This window comes from Protopterus annectens, chromosome 2.part0 (assembly GCF_019279795.1).
Source record: "Protopterus annectens isolate FY-2018-M chromosome 2.part0, PAN1.0, whole genome shotgun sequence".
In the NCBI taxonomy this organism is placed as follows: Eukaryota; Metazoa; Chordata; order Ceratodontiformes; family Protopteridae; genus Protopterus; species Protopterus annectens.
The window spans coordinates 1,243,824,591-1,243,847,341 of record NC_056728.1 but is presented as its reverse complement, the minus strand read 5'-3'; positions in this window follow the sequence as shown (position 1 = coordinate 1,243,847,341).

Below are 22,751 nucleotides of genomic sequence, written 5' to 3'. Positions count from 1 at the left end.
TCAGGTGGGCAATGCAGAAGGTCTTTCTAACCACTTTAGCAACGTGAGTGTCAAAAGAAAGGCCACTGTCAACCTGGGTCCCCAGGTCCCTGATAACCTCTTCTGTGCTTAGTGGATTGCCACCTATATGGTAGCTTGGGGTTACCTTGTTTTTCCCGAAGGGTATGACTATACATTTTTTGGCGTTTAACTTCAGGCCATGGCTCTGGCACCAGCTATCTGTTTCCATGAGTCCCTTCTGAAGGATATCCGTGTCCAATGCACTTTCCACTATGGCGCCCATATGATGCAATAAAAACTCAGCAGACAGGGGGTTATGTCTGCATATAACTTTCCTGGAATATAGATTCATATTCCTATAATGTCACTGTAGAATGGGGAGGTGCTAAACTTCTGCAATCCTGAGATGCTGTTCTTCTAATGTGACAATAAACTAAGGTCTCATCTGTCTGAGATAGTGGTGTCTTATGTGAATGTTAAAGACTCCATGACGCTTATCAGAAAAGAGCTATCATTTTTCTCAATGTTGTGACCACATTTCAACCTTGCATCTCTTCTGAAAACAGGCCATTGGTCTACAGAGACAAACCCGACCAATAAAATTAATAAAATAAAACATGTAAATATAGCATTTATCCACACAGCTGAGCTCAAATTATTTTTAACAGGACTTTGGATGTTGACCTTTCATTAGCATTTGGTCATGAAAATGCCTAAATAATTGAAAACAAAAAAAAGTAGTTTATGCAGAGTGTTGGTAGAGTACACTAAACTTTAGCTGTGTTGTGTGTATCATTCACTTACTTATACTTGATTTTGTCATTCTTGAAACTCTCCACAATTACTTGTAACTAGCATATCATGTTACTGGAAGCAGAATATATGTGAAAGTAATGCATTATGATCATTAATTCATCCATGGTTCTTCCGGATTACTCATTGAAATAAGGAAAGTATAAGATTAATTTACTTTCCTTGTCCAGGGAGTTCCCCTGTTCATACATGGCAAGTGTATGAGAGATGATTAACAGGCTGTTGCTAAAAGAAAAATTACAAGTCTGTTAATTATTTGATATGTAGACTTAGAAGGTCAATGCAATTTTAGCATAGTTCAAGAGCATGAAAAGTTATCAGACCTGAATATTTACTTTTGTAAGCTCCAGAAAAATATCAGAAGCAGAAAGTTATCATTTATACTTATATATAAAAAACCGTATAACCAAAAAAGAAAGAGAAAAAAACCACACTGGAAACAACACACTTAAAAGTTAGCGCTTTCGTTTACTTGAATGTTGTAAACTTCTTCAGACAATCAAAATTCAATTCACAAACCTTAAATACAATTAAAATAGTGATGTCATCAATTGAAAAACAACCCACCTCATTTTAAAGAAACAAATAACAAGCAAAATGAAACATGATATAAAATGCAATAAATAGTACTAGATAGCATGAAATATTCCATTTACTGTCATAAAAAATGCATAATGTATGCCTACTGAGAGAAATCTCTCATCTTATTAAAGCTTTTACTTTTAAAATGCTTTTGATGGAAATAACATCATTTAGTCCTGGTGGGGTTACAGCATTCAATTTTAGTTGCCACAACACTTCTTTCTCCTCTAGTTTTAAACAAATAGGGCCACCCTTACCACTGTCTGAGACCTTATCAATTATTAAAAACTGAAATTCATGTCCTGGAAAGCTAAACACATGTCTAGCTAGTGCATTATTGATATTGTTCTTCCTAATAGCATAACAATGTTCATAAATTCTATTTTTCAGTGATCTATCCGTTTTGCCCACATAAAAAGAAGAGCATTGGGAACATACCCCTAAATAAACCACTCCTCTGGTGTTACAATTGAGTTTGTCATTGATGTAAATTTTAATTCTACCCACTGTTAATGAACTAGTCACTTTGATGTATTTACACCAAGTGTAGTTCTCACATTTGTACATACCACAGTGTGGTTTATGGCAGTAAGGTTTACTGTGTTCTAATATGCTTTTCAAATTCATTCCCCTCCTGAAAGTAATCTGGGGGTATTTGGTGATATATTTGTTGACACTTTGATCTTCAGACAAAAAACACCAGTTTTTACAAAAAATAGATTTTAACAAATCTGCATCTGAGGAAAATGTAGTGATGAAATTCAAACTGGTCGACCCATCAGTCCTCAAATGAATTTGGAGACATTTGTCTAAATGTGGGTACCCCAAATCCATCTGTGTTCCTACATCAGTTCTCTCTATGACTGGTTCAAGCATTGTATTCAGTTCCCTGATGTTTAAGATTGGCTTAAAACTACCACTGGTCCTTTTATTTGAAACTTCCCTAATCAAATTGTTAATCAATCTGTTGGGGTAACCACGTTTCACAAACATGTTCTTCAGAATTTCACATTCTTGAAAAAAATCATAATCCAAAGTTGTCATCCTTGAGGCTCTAACTAATTATCCCTTAACAACCCCTCTTTTCTGATGTTGTGGATGGCAACTGGAGAAGTGTAAGAAGGCATTAGAGTATGTTGGTTTTCTAAAGATTTTAGAAGTGAAACTCCTTCTACCTAGATCCTTTCTTAGTTCTACATCTAAATATGAGACCAAGTCAGTTCGAAATTCCCAGGTAAATTTCAAAAAGTTAGTCTGTTTCTCCATTTCATTCAAAAGGTTGCTAGCTGAAGTGCTGTCGCCCTTCCATAAGATGAAAATATCATCCAAATATCTGGTGTACCATGCAACTTTGTTCTCAAAAATGGAGTTGGTAAACAGGTAATGTTTCTCCCAAAATGCCATTACTACATTGGTGAAAGTTGCGCCACAGGAAGAACCCATAGCTACTCCAGTTTTTTGTAGGTACAGATGTCCATTAAACAGAAAAATAGTTGTTTTTAAGTACTAATTCCAACAAATAAATGATGGTATCAATGACTTGGCCCTCTAGAAGTTTCTCCAACAAGAAATCTCTTACCCATTCACAACCAACATCTTGTAAAATGGAAGTGTATAGGTCACATACATCTATCGTAAGGAAGTTGAGATTTTCATCAAAGGGAATTTCATTGATGGCTTTTAAAAAAGCTCATGAGTCCTTACAAATCTGTTTTTCCCCTATTAAGGCTTCCTTTAACTTTAGATCCACATATTTTGCACAACCAAAGGTTAATGACTGTCGTCCGTCAATGATTGGACGAAAGGGGGGCTTGGTCAAGTTTTTGTGAATTTTGGGAAGTCCAAATAGACTTGGGGTGATTGGATAAGCAATCTCTAAGTATTTAAACAAATCCATATCAATCCGTCCGTCTATAAAGAGGTCTCTAATGAACCCCGACAGTTTACGGTAAGCACCGTTGACTTCGTTCAAAGAGACTTCCAAATAAGCTTCACTGTGAAGTAAAGTTTCAATACTAGAAGTGTAGTCATCCTGGTCCATAAAAACCAGTCCACCCCCCTTGTCAGGTTTCATAATCCGTATGTTTGCAAATTTCAACCCAACCAGTGCATCCCTTTCTGTTTGAGTAATGTTAGTTTCATTAGACTCAAATGGTCGATGTGAGTTAGACATATTCCTGATATCACTCTCACAGACTTTTTCAAAAAGGGCTATGGTAGGATGTAAAATTGGGTTGAACATACTAGCCACTCCTAAATCATTTCTGAGACTAGAAGTGTTACTCAGTAAAACATTTAAGTTAAGTTTTCGTGTGAAAATTCTAAGGTCAACAAGTGTTCTTTCTATTTTACTTCTGAATGTTGGAACAAAAGTAAGACCTTTAGCTAGTGTGTCAATAAGAGTCAAATCCGGTACAAAGGAAGAATAGTTAAAAATCTTAAAATCACCTGTGGTGTTTAACATTATACATGGACCCTGACTATCATCATTGGTGACTTCATCTTTGTTCGAGTTAGACATACAGGTAGGAGTTACCGCCTCCTCCTGTTCTGTTTTTTCTTTTTCCACTGATTTTGTTTTTGTCTCTGGTTCTGCTGACCCCCTGAAGTGGTTCCCAAGTTGGTGTGAAAACCCTGGTTCTGATTGTCATTTTGGTTAATAACCTGTTTGAAATGTTGGTTACCCTGCCTATCTGCTATTCTTTCACTACGTCTCAATTGTGAAACACCAACACTTTCATCCTCAACAAAATCATTAGTTTCATCAATAAAAATAGGTACACTGTTGATTCCTGTTGGTTTACTTCTATTGTTACCATTAAATGGTGGTGGAGGGTAAGATAGCCCTTTCTCATATGTGTCATGATCCCTGTTCAATTTTTTCAACTTGTTTGCTTGAATTCTACCTAACACATTTTCCATGCTTGAAAAAATACGCAGGAAGTCAAATTTGTATCTAGGAAAATCTACATCAGACCTAATGCTCTTGTCCAAGTCTGCTAATTCAATTTTGAAAGTGTCAGTTTGACGAACATAGTGTTTTATGAGGCATTCCATATATTCAACACCTTGTTTGTCGAATAAACAAATGAGTTCTTTGTGAAAAAGTGAGTTCGCAGTCACACCCATAGGGTACTTCCACTGTCTAAGCCCCTTAGGTACTTGCTTTCTTCTAACACATTCCGACAAATACTGAATTTCAATTTGTAGTTTTTTATATTTAAAAAGTTTAAAGTCATATGATTTCAATTTACTGGATAAATTGTCATTATTATCTTCAGAATATACTGAATTATTAGTGTTATGCCCATTATTCTGATTTGAAATGAAACTGGCTGGCTCTTTTAACCAGTCATTCAAAGACGGTAAAGTAGTCAATGCACTTACTGCAGCTGAGTTAACCGTGTTGGAATCCACACGACTCCTCGTACCATCCGACACAAGTGACCGGACTTCATTTAGAGGTAAAATACCCAAGTTGGAAGCTGTTGTTTTAGCGTTTCCCCGATCCTGCGATCCTAGGGTTCCGTTGGTGTTTCCCGATCCTGCGATCCCAGAGCATGTTCACCACTTCCAGACGCCAAATTCTGTGCTGGACTTGTAACAGTCAGAGGCATGCTGCTTACCTCACTCAGAGGTAGGGTTGTCACAACCTGATGAGCTAAGCGATCCACTCGCTGTGAAAGTAGCTCAGTAAGGGCTGTTAGTTTCCCCATAGCTGTCGAGTCACTGCTAGATCCTTGTTCGGAGCTCATATGCACTGTGTCAAGGCTCTCAAATAATACTTGCATTCCAGTTGCAGGATTATCCTCCATAAACCACGAAAACAAATAAACACAAATATATAAAAAACTGTATAACCAAAAAAGAAAGAGAAAAAAACCACACTGGAAACAACACACTTAAAAGTTAGCGCTTTTGTTTACTTGAATGTTGTAAACTTCTTCAGACAATCAAAATTCAATTCACAAACCTTAAATACAATTAAAATAGTGATGTCATCAATTGAAAAAACAACCCACCCCATTTTAAAGAAACAAATAACAAGCAAAATGAAACATGATATAAAATGCAATCAATAGTACTAGATAGCATGAAATATTCCATTTACTGTCATAAAAAAACACATAACGTATGCCTAATGAGAGAAATCTCTCATCTTAATAAAGCTTTTACTTTTAAAATGCTTTTGATGGAAATAACATCATTTAGCCCTGGTGGGGTTGCAGCATTCAATTTTAGTTGCCACAACACTTCTTTCTCCTCTAGTTTTAAACAAATAGGGCCACCCTTACCACTGTCTGAGACCTTATCAATTATTAAAAACTGAAATTCATGTCCTGGAAAGCTAAACACATGTCTAGCTAGTGCATTATTGATATTGTTCTTCCTAATAGCATAACAATGTTCATAAATTCTATTTTTCAGTGATCTATCCGTTTTGCCCACATAAAAAGAAGAGCATTGGGAACATACCCCTAAATAAACCACTCCTCTGGTGTTACAATTGAATTTGTCATTGATGTAAATTTTAATTCTACCCACTGTTAATGAACTAGTCACTTTGATGTATTTACACCAAGTGCAGTTCTCACATTTGTACATACCACAGTGTGGTTTATGGCAGTAAGGTTTACTGTGTTCTAATATGCTTTTCAAATTCATTCCCCTCCTGAAAGTAATCTGGGGGTATTCAGTGATATATTTGTTGACACTTTGATCTTCAGACAAAAAACACCAGTTTTTACAAAAAATAGATTTTAACAAATCTGCATCTGAGGAAAATGTAGTGATGAAATTCAAACTGGTCGACCCATCAGTCCTCAAATGAATTTGGAGACATTTGTCTAAATGTGGGTACCCCAAATCCATCTGTGTTCCTACATCAGTTCTCTCTATGACTAGACATGTGTTTAGCTTTCCAGGACATGAATTTCAGTTTTTAATAATTGATAAGGTCTCAGACAGTGGTAAGGGTGGCCCTATTTGTTTAAAACTAGAGGAGAAAGAAGTGTTGTGGCAACTAAAATTGAATGCTGCAACCCCACCAGGGCTAAATGATGTTATTTCCATCAAAAGCATTTTAAAAGTAAAAGCTTTAATAAGATGAGAGATTTCTCTCATTAGGCATACGTTATGTGTTTTTTATGACAGTAAATGGAATATTTCATGCTATCTAGTACTATTTATTGCATTTTATATCATTTCATTTTGCTTGTTATTTGTTTCTTTAAAATGAGGTGGGTTGTTTTTTCAATTGATGACATCACTATTTTAATTGTATTTAAGGTTTGTGAATTGAATTTTGATTGTCTGAAGAAGTTTACAACATTCAAGTAAACGAAAGCGCTAACTTTTAAGTGTGTTGTTTCCAGTGTGGTTTTTTCCTCTTTCTTTTTTGGTTATATCATTTATACTTATTTACTGTAAACCATGTCCACCATGTCGGACGAAGTTAATACTATCGAACTGGTAATATTGAATGCATTACTGCCAGGGGGAAACAGAACATTTTTTGCTGCTAGAAGATCCAGAATCAAAGCTAACAAAGAGATGCACTTGTACAAATTAGCAAAAACAAATAAAAAAGGAACTCACAAATTAAATGGAAGCACCTGCAACCCTGGCTAGAGGACACATTGATAAGATATAAATCAACATTGTACAATGTCAGAGATTTGCAAACCCTGAGTACATACATACTTTTAAGTACATTTTAGAGCTTTCTCAATGGAAAGGTTGTTTCTGTATGAGTGATGTCACCTAGCCAATCAAAAAACAAAAACTAAAGCATGAAAATAAGAGTTATGAAGAGCTATTTTTTTTTCAACCTGCTGTTAAAGTTAACTGCAATCAAAGCACTTAATGAGATGCTCTTTTTGTGATATTCTGACAGCCCTGTATGCATGAGAAATATTTAAACAAGTATTATCTGACAATACTAAACAAAACTCAGGCTGGGGTTCAGAAGAATGTTCCCACTTTCACAAAAAAAAAAGCCTACCAAGGGTGGGTCAGTTTACACAATCACAAGAAATGTGATTCAGCGACATGTTTGGGTTCAATGAGGAAGACTTCATTATTGGCTATCAAACTGTCAGAGCTCATTTATAGTGGGGACTTGGAGAATAAGTGGGGAATTCAATAAACCCTACACGATTTATTTTTGTGTGTGCATCTCGCGCGGTGCGATGTGTACATGATCACAAACAATTTGAGATTCATAAGCCTCGCTTAGTGGCAAGAGAACAAGGAAACATCCGTGTAATGCAAATTCCTGCATAAGCAGATGAATTATATGCAAATTAGGCAGTAGAAGTGATCCAACAGCCAGAATGTTATCTGTGTAGACTTCGTGATCGTCCTCATAGTGTACACGGACATTTTTCACGTACAGGAGTCTACATGGACAGTAGGGGATGAAAATGTCCACAAATATGGACATAACTCCCCTGAAAGGGTATGTCACAAGGAGTATTGGGGAGAAATACATTGTGGATGTGGAAAAATGCACAGGGAAATGTATAATCAATAATAATTTTTTTTAATAAATCACTGCTTGTTTGCACTATGTACCGCAGGGCGTAAATGCCCTTAAAACAAAAAAACAAAAAAAATGATACAAAAATAGTTGATAAATGTATGTCACAGAAATGTAATGTAGGACCTTGAATCAGGTCTGTATAATGATGCATTCGTGCTATTGCCTGGCACACATGGGTATGATCCATGTAGTTTTCAGGCTGTCAGCACGAATATGTATGCAAATGAGGTGAATTTGTTGAATTGCTAAAATAAGCAACTGTGTCCACAGATCCCTTTCATGTAGGCTCCTACACAGTGTTGACATTCCCAGTGAAAGTAGATAACATCAGGGGGGTTTGTCATATTTATTTTTAGCAGATTTTGTGCTAGTTGTGCATATTTGTGTGGCGGGCTGCATAGCTAAGTGTGTTCACATGACTGACCCCCCCCCCCAAACACAGTGGTGATGTAGGAAGCTATCAATTAAAATTGGAAATATTCAATTGACAACACTTACTTTTGTATGCTAAGCTATGTGGTGCACAGCACTATGGCACAAAAATAACTAGAGCCTTTAAAATATTAATTATATTCTAAATAGCTGACATACATCCATATTAGCAAATCCCACATGGTGGACCTATACCACAACTGTATAAAGTATGCACACACCCTACATTCTGATTTTCTATCAATACTCTGAACCAGTGGAGTACATACTTGGGAATTTTAAACTGAATAATGCTAGGGGCTGCTGCAGCTATTCTACATCTGCATGTGCTAGAGGCTGAAGTCAATGCTGCTGGTGCTGATGACCATAGGCATAGGCCAAGAAGGAAAAGAGTGTTCAGGCCTAGGTTAACCTACCAGGAGCTACATGAGTTGGAGATTGTAGAGCTTTACAGGGTAGACAGGGACATACTACAATGGCTCACTGAGCTTTGCTGCCTCAGTTCAGAGCCAGAGATAACAGAGGGGAACCCATCTCAGTGGAAACTAAGGTATGTGCAGCCCTTAGGATACTAGCTACAGGTACTTTTCAAAGACCAGCTGAGGACATGATGGAGGTCTCACAGGCATCTGCATCCAGGAAACTCCACCAATTTCTGGATGCTATGCTCCCACATGCCAGTGAGCACACGTCTTTTTCCCTTGACCCTGAGGTGAGGGCCTCCACTATGCAGCATTTCTACTGTGTAGCACACTACCCTGAAGTACTGGGTGCCATAGATTGCACTCATGTACACATCAAGGGACCACCTGGTGAGCAGGGTAGAATCCACATTAACCACAAGGGATACCACTCCATCAACTGCCAAGTCTTGTGCAATGCCCAGGAGATTATCATGAGTGTGTGTGCTGGCAACCCTGGCAGTTATCATGACTCTCATATCTGGCACACATCACAGCTGTACCAGACGTTTGCAGGGGGGACATCCCACAGGGCCATTTACGTGGGGATTCCAGCTACGCCCTGGAAACTTGGATGATGACACCCATCAGAAATGTTCACACACCCACAGAAGAACACCATAAGGAGGCACACACACAAAGTGAGAACATCACAGAGAATGTATTTGGGCTTCTGAAGACATGAATCCCATACCTCGATATAGCTGGTGGAGCCTTGCAATATACCCCAGCCACATGTGCACAGATTTTCACAGTATGTGCTATGCTACACAATCTGATCCTGTGGAAACAGCTGCAGCAAGATCTGCAAAGGGAAGGGATACACAGCCCCCCAGCAGTTCCTAGGTCACATCAGCCACAGTCACAGGAGGACATGGAGGAGGAAGCCCCCAGCTGATGTCCCTGTAGGCAGATATAGGTGTGCCCAGTATGCCCTGGCTTTGGCTAAGAGACAATCCATAGCACATTCACTGACAACCTAGGGACTAATGCCTTACTCCTACTCACATACATATATTAAAACTGATGCCAGCCAATGCACACATCCTGTACCTATCCATGTATTGGCTGTGTACTGCTTGCATTACACAGAGTCAGCCCTGAAATACAGTCTTGTCAACTGCTGCACTTGCAAGGTAAGTCCATAACATACACAGTATTATAGTGGATTGTTATGTTAGGTCACCATAGCTATGGACCGGGTGCAATATGCAGGCTACTATACTGGCATATTTGGACAGACAGTACATCCACACAGAACTACCGACAACCATTCCACTAACATGTCACCATTTGTAGTCGGTAGGCCTGATGCATGGAATATTCATGCAGTCCTACTGCAACAGGTTACTGGTACATCATTCAAGGGACATGTTGGAAAGGGAGATTAACTGATAGACTACTGTGTGTCCTGGCAGAACATGTGTGTAACTTCCCCACCCTGCAAAACAGCACTGCCCCCATGTAACTGCCATAACACTAAAGTTGTGCTGTATGACCTTTCACACAGGTAGTATGCCACATAGCATCACTGCAGTAATGCACAATGTACATTTCATGTGTAATTTAATTGAGAATAGCATAGTACATATTTATACAGGTGATGATGTGATGAATAATTGCTTGCTCATCTCCCAGTCTCTGTGGGTCAAAGGAATAAGGCAGGTAATTTGTATGATGGTGTCCATGGTTCTAATCCTGCCATATCTGATTATTATGCATGTCAAGTAGCAATATATATATCTTTTTACAGAGTGTCTCTGTGTGTGCTATACTAGTCTGATTCTATTTCACATAGTAATTACACGTGTGCATCTGTGCCACAGTTCTAAGCCCTTTTAATACATACATTGTTACTAATGGATAACTTAGCAGAATCATAAAGGCTGGTATATAAAAACATATCTATATCAGCATGCATATGAAGAAAACACATCCATTACCTCTTGTAACATGATGTAGTATAACAATATAATAGTTCTGAATGAAAGATTGTGCTGTGATGTGATTCATGTGGAATTGACAGACCCATATGCAACACACTGATCACTACATCAGAACAACTAGGTACTGATGCACTCTAGAGAATATGGATAGCTGCATGGCCTACATATAGGACATGACAAGTGTCATACAGCAATTAGACAAGTGATATTTGTGCTTACAGTCAGGGTGTCCCACAGGGCACTGCACTAGGTCCAGCTTTTATTTCAGTTGTCTGAAGACTTATTTTTCACATCACAGTTGTTCTACAGTGTGTATGCAGGTGGCTTGAGATTGGGTATACTGTTTAAATGTGTTACAGATTGGGCATGTCTGCACAACATCTCCACAAACCAAGAACCACAATGAAGACAAGGAGCAAGCAACACCAGGAACAGAGAACCAGAATTTACTGAAAACCTTAGCGGTTTCGTCAGATTATATCAACAGACTGATTCAGAGGTGTTAAAACCAACAAACATCATTTCACTTTTTAAATATCCCTCCAAAAACAGTCATATGACATAATTAATTAACAGTTAAAGGAAAATCCACCTAAAAAAAAAAATATATATATATATATATATATATATATATATATATATATATATATATATACATATATATGTATATACAAAAATACAATGCAAATAAAAGCACTACATAAAACAATGTATGAATAAAACAGTTGATAAATGCAATAAATGTTTATAAATATTATTAATAAAAATATTCACCTGCAGTTTAAACATTTACACATAATAAGAGCGAAGTTATAAAACACTGCTAATAGAAACACATTCATTCAGTCCAGCATAAACACAAGCATTTAATTTTAATTGTAATTTTAATTTAAATGTTTTTAATTGCAAATTAAATGCAAAATTAAATGCTTGTTTTTATCCTGGACTGAATGGATGTGTTTCTATTAGCAGTGTTTTAAAACTTTGCTCTTATTATGTGTAAATGTTTAAACTGCAGGTGAATATCTTTATTAATAATATTTATTAACATTTATTGCATTTATTAACTGTTTTATTCATACATTGTTTTATGTAGTGCTTTTATATGCATTGTATTTTTGTATATACACACACACACACACACACACACACACACACATATATATATATATATATATATTAGGTGGCTTTTCCTTTAACTGTTAATTAATTATGTCACATGACTGTTTTTGGAGGGATATTTAAAAGGTGAAGTGATGTTTGTTGGTTTTAATACCTCTGACAAAGTCTGTGGATATAATCTGATGAAAGCGCTAAGGTTTTCAATAAATTCTGGTTCTCTGTTCCAGGTGTTGCTTGCTCCTTGCCTTCATTGTGGTTCTATGTCTGCACAAGAACTGGGCCAAAGGAGCATCAGATGCTGTTAAATACATCGAAAAGTAAGCATATGACATTTGGAAGACAGAAAGAGAAAGGTGACTATTAAATGCAGCACACACTGATTGAAACTGTAGATTAAGTGAGGAACTGGGTATGTAAGTAGATCCAGATTGGAGTTTTCCAAATCATCTCAGTCTCTTGGCCTGGAGTACACCTAGGTGTAGGATGGAGTCAATTTATGCAACAGGAAGTCTCAGGTGTCAGCAGTGCACCTCCCATTTGTGAGTTGCTAAGCAATGTGCAAACAAGCCAAAATGCCACTGAGCATGCTGTCACACTTAGTCAAGCCGAGTGCAAATCTGTTGCTCCACAGGCTATTTTTTTTTTAGTAATATATATATATATATATATATATATATATATATATATATATATATATATATTTATAAACAGATATATCTATATGCAGTATATAGATGAGTGTGTATGTCTGTATTGCTCTACATACACAGATCATGCATAGTAAAGCTGCAATATGACACGTAAAATATTGGAGGAAGGGACAAAAGGAAAGGTTCAGTGTTACATAATGCACTTCCAGACATTTGCAACTGCATAGACCAACATGTGTTGCAATCTTAGGACTATTGGGATATCTAAAGTTCACAGTTCTGGCCATCTTCACCCATCATGTATAAATGATACCATATGTGACAGCAGAACACAATGCACTATGAAGCACACATAACCATGAGTCACACGTGTGTACATGCAAACAGCTGGACAGTGGTGAGTCATACCAAAACTCCCTAACAGACCAAGTGGAACCCTTGAAATGTATGGCATGGCATAGGAATACATACATATATTGTGAAGTCATATGTATATAGCTACACCAGCAAGAACACCCACATTCACTACAGCCCTCTGTGTCTGCTTCATTTAAAAAAACACACATCAATAATTGTGCGACTGCTGTAATGTATTATATTGTCCACCCACTCATTGACTGGGTAAATTTTCTTTTGCCACAGGCCTGTCCATTCACATGCAAAGAGACTCATATGCCCAATACAGGCTGTTGACACACAGCTAAGCTACAAAACAGTTGTCTCACTGTTAGGCTACTAGCTGCAGTTGACAGTAGAAAGCTGTGTGATTATGCAGCCCTACCAACCCGTTAAACACAGGGCTTCTTTATGTTCTCTATGATAACATCACCTGTAGTCATTTGTAAGATCACACTTAAGCTGTGATGCCTGCGTTAAGTACTGTGATCTGTAGTGTATAACAATAAATAGGTAGGGGTTCTAATCCCACTCTAGCCCAATTGGTGTGTGTGTGTGTGTGTGTGTGTGTGTGTGTGTGTGTGTGTGTGTGTGTGTGTGTGTGTGTGTGTGTGTGTGTGTGTGTGTGTGTGTGTGTGTGTGTGTGTGTGTGTGTGTGTGTGTGTGTGTGTGTGTGTGTGTGTATGCGTGCATGTATTTCTCCCTTCTAAACAAATGCAAATTTAAAACTGCAATGGGTCTGCACTTTTTGGCCTTTGCACTTGACGCAGGCACCCAAAGTCTTCTCCCCCACAAGGCCTGCTGATGTCATCTGCCATAAGAGTACCTAAAGCCATGTCAAAGTCAGACTAAAGCCTTGACATGTGAGATAAGTATTGTGATCTGTAGTGTCTAAGACTAGATAGGCAGATGTTCTACTGTCACTCCAGCCCACTTGCTGTGTATGTGCATCTCCACACAAAACCAGTGTGCATTCCACAATGCCTTGAACAGAGACAGGGTTTTGCATTGTTTTGGGCCTAGCAGGTGGTGCATTCCTTTAAACTGTTCCCCACCACAGGGCCTGCTAATGTCAATTACCATAAGAATACCTAAAGTCATATCACTGTCAGGCTTAAGCTGTGGTGTGTACGATAAGTTCTGTGATCTGTAATGTGTATGACTAGATAGATAGGGGTTCTAAAGTCACTCCAACCCACTTGCTGTGTTTATGTTGTCCAGTGTTCTGTATACATAACTAGATAGTGGTAATGGTCTAACTGCATCCATATTAGGGTGTGTGTGGATGTCAGATAGTGTTTCATATCAGCCTATGGTATCATAGCATCATTTTACTGTAATAGGCTAATGGTCCTAAGGACCTCATATGCCTAGCCACCTTTTACCCTTAGTAACACATTCATCACTTACTGCCTCTGTTCAGGGTGCACACAGGTGGAACCAATGTGGTGTAATTATGGTCACCCATCCAGTCATACAGGGCCAATGAGGCTCTCCATTTGACATGAAGTGGAAGTGTGTTCCAAAGGTGTGTTAAACTTTCATAGACAATTCTTGCCCTCCAGCAGGTTTTATAAAAGTTACATACCAGGTTACAATCTTAACTGGGAGTAAACTGGTTATCCATGTCACTTATGCATGTGTAGCATGTCCAATAAAGCAGGATCAGAGATTGACTCTAATGCAAAACAGAGATCACTTCCGTGTACTCTGACACACAGTAAATTGATGGTGATTTCGACAAACCCCATAAGACAGATGCTGAAGACTTACATCCACCTTGTGAGGAACCTTTGTGATTCTGTCACTTGCCACAGCTATTTGGTGAGTAACATACCAAAAGGGGCATTACAGTCAAATATTGTCCTGATGAGAGAAGAGTACACAGAGGTACTAACTACTTGTACTGGAGACAATGCCCTCATGTATGACATGAGCAAGATATAATTACCTACTGACCATTGCATAGACATGGTGATCTAAGTTATGGTAGCTGTCAACACATCTCACCAGGTCTCTCACCCCTGCGTATGTACTTAAGGTGTCACTATTTATCTGGTACTTAGCAGGAACATCGCTGCTACCAAAATTAATATATTTGCATTGAGTTTAAGGCCATGTGTTTGGCAACAATCATCTGTCCATGTAACACCGTAATGTAGGATGTTGCCATACTATGTATATTGTATGACCACTCACAGTAAGCAGGCATCATCAAACATTGTCAGCCATAGTTATTTATATTGTTCTTGTTCTTTGGTGAAATGGATTACAAACAGTATGTGACACAGGACAGCAGCCTCTAGAACACCCCTGGTTGCAACTCAGCTATTGGAGGTGTCTTCCCCTATTGGATTATATGACTTGTATCAGTGAGGCAGTTAATGACCCATATAATGATATAATGGTTCATGCCTAGTTGGATGTGTTTTTTGATGATGCTTGTGTGGGGGATAGTGTCAAATGCCTTCTCTTAGTGCATGTAGGGTGTGTGCACAGATTTCCCATCAGTCAGGTCCTTGGTGACTGTCTGAAAGAGGTCCACCAGGATTAATAAGCATGATGTCACTTTGACAAATCCAAACTGAGTAGGGGCAAGTAATTGAACATTACCTACATTTTAGTTGATGATGGCCATGATGATCTGATCTGCCCCATGGCCTTGCAGACATGGACAATGAGGCTGATATGCATATAGTTTGCAGGGTCAGTAGATGTACCACACCTGTGCAATGGAAGAACCTTGCCTGCTTTCCAGTCAGCTGTGATGAAGCCGTGGGTTACACTATGATTGGGAAGAGTGTCCAAGGGTGTTACAAGTCCCATGTTGGAGCCCATGTAGGGCACAGCCTTGGATGTTATCAGATCCCATACATACTCTTTTTCTGTCCTTAAAGAGGCCAGCTATAACATGCCCTTCAGAGATACAAGGTAGTGAACAGGTGGTAGGTATGCCATTGTGTACACGTAGTGGGGACAGGAGAGTGAGGTTTTTGCAGACCCAGTCAGCCAAAAGATGAGATATGTCTACAGCACCAGTATATGTGGTATCATGAAGTACAAGTGTGGCACTACACTGAGCCTTTCTTTTTAGGTTGCATATGTAAGTATAGAGGGTCTATATTAGATGATCGAACTTCCAAAGGTTTGACCATCATATGGTTGACACCATATGATCAAACTTTTAAAAGTTCGAACATCTAATAAACTACACAAATAACCTATCTGAACATTTTAAGCACAGGGCCAAGCCTCCCCCCCCCCCGCTCTTTAAATATACCAATTTCTGGATCACACTACAGTGAAGAAAAGGGAAATCTTCACATTCCGTGCTGTACAGACAACTCTGTTAAAACGTTTGAACTTTCAAAAGTTTGATCATATGCTGCCAACCATATGACAGTCGAACTTTTGGAAGTTCAATCATCTAATATAAACCCAGTATCGAATGCCTTGTGGTTGTACTTTGTGTGGGAGGCTAATTCGGTGCAATACTTTGTTTTGGAGGAATTCACAGCAACTCTTTTTGCTTGCTCATGCAAATGAGGTAGTGTTTCCATTTCAGGGGGCTCCCTCCCTCCTCTAAAAGAGCACTGTCTCCCTCTTATTGTAAAGCCTGTTAATGGCAGTCATCCACCAGGCAGGTTTTCTGTTTCATAATGAGCTTGTGTTGCACCTATCAAGTACGGCCAATTCAATGCAGTTATACAGGTGTTTGTATAAAGCATTGGTGCACAGCTCAGCATAGTTGCTAGTTCCTCCTGAGGAGGGAGGTGTAGTGAAGCAATTGATACCATACTGTAAAAGGTTATAATCTGCTTTGGTGAAGTTTATTATTCTATCTTCCACAAGGGGGGTGTCAGGTGTGATATGTACCTTGAATGAGACCAATTACTTGTCATATCTCACCAGGGAGGAGCACAGAGTGAGGGATATTACAGTGGTGCTTCATATCAGTAAGCACACCATCCAGTATGTAGGCTCCCCTTGTGAGGGTGTCAACCAGTTGGTCCAGGGCATTGTGGTTAATGACATCAGGAAGATTTGGGCAACTGAGTTTGAGCATGACTAACATACCCCGTCAGTGGGTACTTAACATCACCCAAAATAATGGTGTCTGGATGTATCTTGATAGACGTAAGTTGGTGCAAATATGTAGAGTAGGTGACCTTATTCATGGAGGGTCTCCTGTAGCTGTCAATTATTTGAATTGGTGCCTACAAAAAGACCACACCCCCTGAGTTGCCTCCAGGGAATCATATTGTGTAACAATTCTGGATAATGATACACCAACCCCATCACTTTGTATGCCATGAGTTTGAGGTCTGCACATGTGGAAGGAGTTGTAGACAGCTATGGCTTTGTTCTCCACAACCCTGACCCAGGTGTCTGTGACTGCACAAATGTGTGCATCTACCAAGGTGAGGTTTGCTTCCAGTGAATGGGGTCTCATATTGACACTCCTAGCAGGTAGCAGCATAACCCTGAGGTTGTTTGAAGATGTACTTTTTACATTAGAATTTTTTCCCTGGGACACCACCTAAAAAGGGCACTATATGGGGTGGTGAGAGCCTTGACCAGTAACCAAAACTGCACAGGTGGCAGATGAAGGCCATCTCTGACTAAGCATCGAGGTCTGCTAATCATGTCGTACCATGGTGACAAGATACTGGCTCCCTTTCGAATGACAATCAATCAAGCTCTTCTTGCATGTAGGCATCATCCCAGGTGAGGTTAAAATGAAGCTGAAGGCCAAGGGCATACCTGTCTGAGGCACATAGTCCAACAGCTCAGTCATTTTTTTCTCTTCATACATTCCTGAGAGGTACATCTCAAGTCATACACACAAATAGGAACTATGACACAGTCATAACAGTACCTGCTGTTGACAGACTGGAGTGCATGTGTGATATGGTGTAACAGGGCACCTCACATACAGCTGGCCATGACCTTCCCCTTATGTAGCCTGGTGAGTGGGACATTAAAGTGTCAAATGATGTAATCAGATATGAGTAATATGCGTGATCTACTGTCTTGTCTTAAGGGTTTGAGCAGTGATACAGTGGTGCATGAGCTATTATGTGTACTATTATGCAGAGGTAGTATTATATGCAGCATGCTTGTGCCTGTGTTTGTGAGGTGTGTGGTGTGCATGTCTGTTTCTGTTAAGGACCTTCGCATATGTAGGCATGTATGATGTGAGTCTGAGGGGAATTGGAGGTGAGGTGTGCATGTTGACAACCTACTCATAGTCATATGTATCGTATGTTTGCAGTGGAGTTGTAAATGTCCTTGCATGCACATTTCACTTGTTCAACATTGCAGTCATTACTTTGGCCTTGCACATCTACAATGCCTGTCAAACAACCTTGCAGCAAATGGATAGGTTGTGCAATGATGTGGATGCAGTGTTGTGTTCTGGGAACATAAATGTACAGTATCACATAAGTAGGACATGAGGTAGGAACAGCTACATTGCCCAAAGGTGGCCACTCCTCTGCAGTAGGCCTCACAGCCATGTCATGCAGATCACCACCGAGACACTGTTGAAGAGCAGGCTGCATGACTTGCTGTGATACTTCCACCTAACATGGACAACTGCCTCTGTGGAGTTTGCCACATCAACCTTGACATCTATGTCACCTGACATATAACATTGTATTGTGATGGTACAGCTGTGCTCCTAATCAACATCAGATCAGTGCCCAGTCAAATCCTACGAGGCTTGGAACCCAAGTCATAATGCATACAGAACTCAAATGACTGGTCTGGTTGCTTATCAAGGCATCTACCCAGAAAAGGCTACAACAAGCCTACAGATGCTTGCATCATCTGGGAGAAGTGTGTGGCTCAACAAACAGGCTGTGATCTACTTCATATCTTGAGCTTGGTGCTTCTGGTGAGAGACAGAGAAGAGAAGCTTTGTATTCCAATAGAGTGACACCATGGTGAGACCAGTAGTAGTAGACAGGCAGCAGCAATTCAGGCTACTTCCCTCTTTTCAGCAGTTGTCACAAGGTAATTCTTTTGTTTTCAATACACACTGCTTAATTAGTGTCTAACTTCAGAATACCTGCCTAAATACTCCATCCTTAGGTTTACAGGGTGTACATATTAGTTTCCCGTACAGTGTTTGGCAGTACTCTGTACAAACTCAGACACTTGGAAACCATGATGGAAATAACTCCAATAAAGAGTTGCATACATGACCTTTCAGGACCTCTTGATTTAGTATTTCACTGTAGCCACCAAACAGGCATTGTGCTTCAGGAATGAAGAACAGCAACAGTCAACCCTCTGCACAAAGGGGGCCCATCTACAGACACTGGTAGATGATCAGTTAATATGTAGTACACCCACAAACACTGGACCAGACACAGTTTGGCTTAGTCATGGGAAGATCTTGGCTACCCTACTTGGTGGACCTATTTGATATGGTTACCAAATTAATGGATGAGGGAAACATGATTCACTCCAACTACCATGACCTGACAAGGCATTTCATTGTTGACAAACCCAAGAGGTTAGGTACAAACCAGTATATCAGCCGGTGGATAGTGAAGTGGTTGACTAACAGGATCCATGGCATTAGCAATGAGGAGTTCCCATCTACAATGAGGCCAGTCACCTGTGGACTCCCTCACAAACCATTCCTCACTCTGCTAACTTTTAGGTAATAACTTTTCTGTAGGTGTGGCCACTGTCAGTGGTCTGTGACTGACTAAATTTGCTGATGATTGCAAATGAGGAGCTGTCATTGCATCCCACACTGACAGAAATGTTATCCTGGAGGGGTTGACACAGACATACAGTTGCTGTCAGAGCCATGGACTAACAGTAAATGCCACAAATTACACAACACTATCCTTTGGGGAGTGATCTAGCCATTGTAACTATTATATTGACAGCACGCCACCTACAGTTGACCCAGTAGTCAGGAAATTATGAACCCATTGATAGTGATCTAGTCTCTGACTGAAACGTGTCAGTAATATTGGGTAAAGCATTCCATGTAGCGCAACCTGTAAACCAAGGTAGGGCAGGTAAATCCAAGGAAGTCATTATTCCACTGTATTCAGCATTCATCAGGCCTATCATTGAGTGCAATGACAGCTTTGCCACATAACCAACCAGGCCTATCCATCAACTGTAGCAGCCACAGAAGTTCCTGGTAAACCACTATGCAGTGTATATAACATGTCATATGGAGACTGCGTTAAGACCCTATTCATGTATTCTGTCACCAACATGCTTTGGAGAGGAGGTGTATGGCTGCCATACAGGGCAGTTTTAGACCCCACTGTGGACATCCTACATATCCACAAAACAACTACTACCAGAATTACCTGTTCTCCAGACCTACACCTTGCCTGTGGTGTAAATGGGACATGCTGGAAAGACAGGTATATAACCCAGAGACTACACCCTGTATGGAACAGGATCCCCATCCATGTGAAGCATAGTTCTGCCCTAATGCAAATCAAGTGCAAGTTACACATTTAGATGGGAAAAGGACAATCACACATGATTTAGCAACAATGTCTGAAATGGGCACAGATAAAGTGGAGACTGTTCATCTCCCACACCCCAGTCTGAAAATATTTCAGCACCTAAAACCCTGCTTACACTCTTCCAGGGTATCAGCCCTTGTCACAGTTTAGGAATGCATGGCTAGGCTTCAAGAAGCCCTTGCATTCGTTCATGTATTAAACACATATGAACCCATGTTCCAATGACCTTATAGTCACTTACCTTTCTGCTGACATTTTCATCTGTGCTAACATTCAGTCCTGTGCTCTGGTGTTCATTGTTTGATTGTACATAGGATCATAGGAGGTTACTAGGCTAATGGCCCTGGGGCCCTTACAAGTCTAGCCAAGAGTTTATCCCCAAAAAGATACCTCAGTCAGCACCTGTCGCTCCTGTCAATGAGGGACACAGTGGAAGCCCTGGGATAAATTTGTGGTTTCCCATCCACTCATCAAGGTTGCACTTGAAGATGGTCAGCGAGGTGCTCTGTTTGTCATGTATGGGAAGTCTATTCCAGAGATGGGGCAGCCTTTGGGTGACAAACCTGTCTCTCCAGCAGGTTTTGTTGATGTTGCATATTAGATTCAGGCCTTTTGAGCAGGTAGTGCGTGAGGAGTTAGACTTATGGATATGGTGCATCTCTAGTAGGGCAGGGTCTGAGATTATCTTGTAGGTGAGACACAGATCACCCGTGAATAATCTGTACAATACTGCAATACTGAGTAGAGTGATACTGATTTGCACCTGTCTGCATAGGACCGGTGTTGGAGGCCATGGATTCTCTTTGTGAGGTATTTCAGTGGATTTTCCAGTTAGTGCAGATGTTTGGAGAGGTACATCCCGAACGGGGAGTTATACTCAATTATTGGTCTAATGAGGGAAGAGTATAAAGAGGTAATTACCTCCTTTTGTCTGGATGCAATCCCTTTACTTATGAGATGAACCAAATAAAAGGCTTTTCTGACCACTGCCACTACATGATGGTCGAATGTGAGGTTGTTATCAACCTGAGTGCCCAGGTCTTTCACCACAGGTTGTGTGCTTAGGGGTTTGCCATTGATGTGGTAATCAGTAGGGGTCATGTTTTGCTGAATGGTATGGTGACACATTGTTTTGCATTTAGCTTGAGGCCATGACTTTGGCACCAGTAATTAGTTGCTGTGAAACCCTCTTGCAGTATGTTAACATCATTTGGGGATTCAATGACAGCACCCAACTTACAGTCATCTGCAAACTTAGTTAGCCACAGGCCTTTTCTCTTTGCCTGGACCTCTGAGAAATAGATGCCAAACAGTAGAGGTCCCAGGACAGATCCCTGGGGAACTCCAGTAGTGACAGGTCTGCTATCATAGGTGGAGGTGCCTATTTTGACTTTGAGGATCCTGTTGGTGAGCCAGCTGGCCACCCACCTGATGAGATAGGGATTTATGCCAAGTTGTGTTAGCTTTTCGATGATGCCCGAGTGGGAGATTGTGTCAAAGGCCTTGGTCGAGTCAAGATAAGCTGTGTGTACTGACTTTCCCTCATCCCTTGGTGATAGTCTCAAAGAAGTCAATCAGGTTCAACAGGCAAGATCTGCCCCTGACAAATCCGAACTGGGTGGGGTTAACTTCATGGAGATTGCCTATGCCCTTGTTTATGAGATCCATAATAATACACTCCAAGGCTTTACAGATCAGACTTGTCAAGCTAACGGGGCAATAGTTTCCAGGGTCAGTAGTGGTGCCACCTTTGTGCAACAGGTTGACAATGGCAGTTCTCTACTCTGTTGGAATGAAGCCTGTACTTAGGCTGTGGTTGAATAGAGTGCTCAATGGTGAAGCCATTGCTTGCTGGAGATGATGCAGAATACATCCTGGGATACTATCAGGTCCCATGGAAGCTGTGTTCTTTGCCTTGGATAGGGCCTGTAACACTTGATCTATGGATATGTGAGGTGTGGGACAAGTATCGGGGATGTCGAAAGGGCCTTTGCGGGGACAGGGGGGTGATGTTTGGACTGAACCTATCTGCTAGCAGGATGGCTAAGTCAACAGGATAAGTGTAAGTGATACTGTTAAATACTAATTCAGGACACACTTGGGCTTTGCCACGGAGGTTCCTGATGTACCTGAATAAGATTTTATGGTTTCCCTTTGTTATGGAGGCTAGTTTCAATTCATAATTGGCCTGGAGGTTTTTACTAGTGATCTAATTTGCTTGTTGAGGCTAAGGTGAGAGTTTTTCCAATTTGGAATTTGTGCCATTTTTACCCTTGGACAACAGTTTCTTCTTT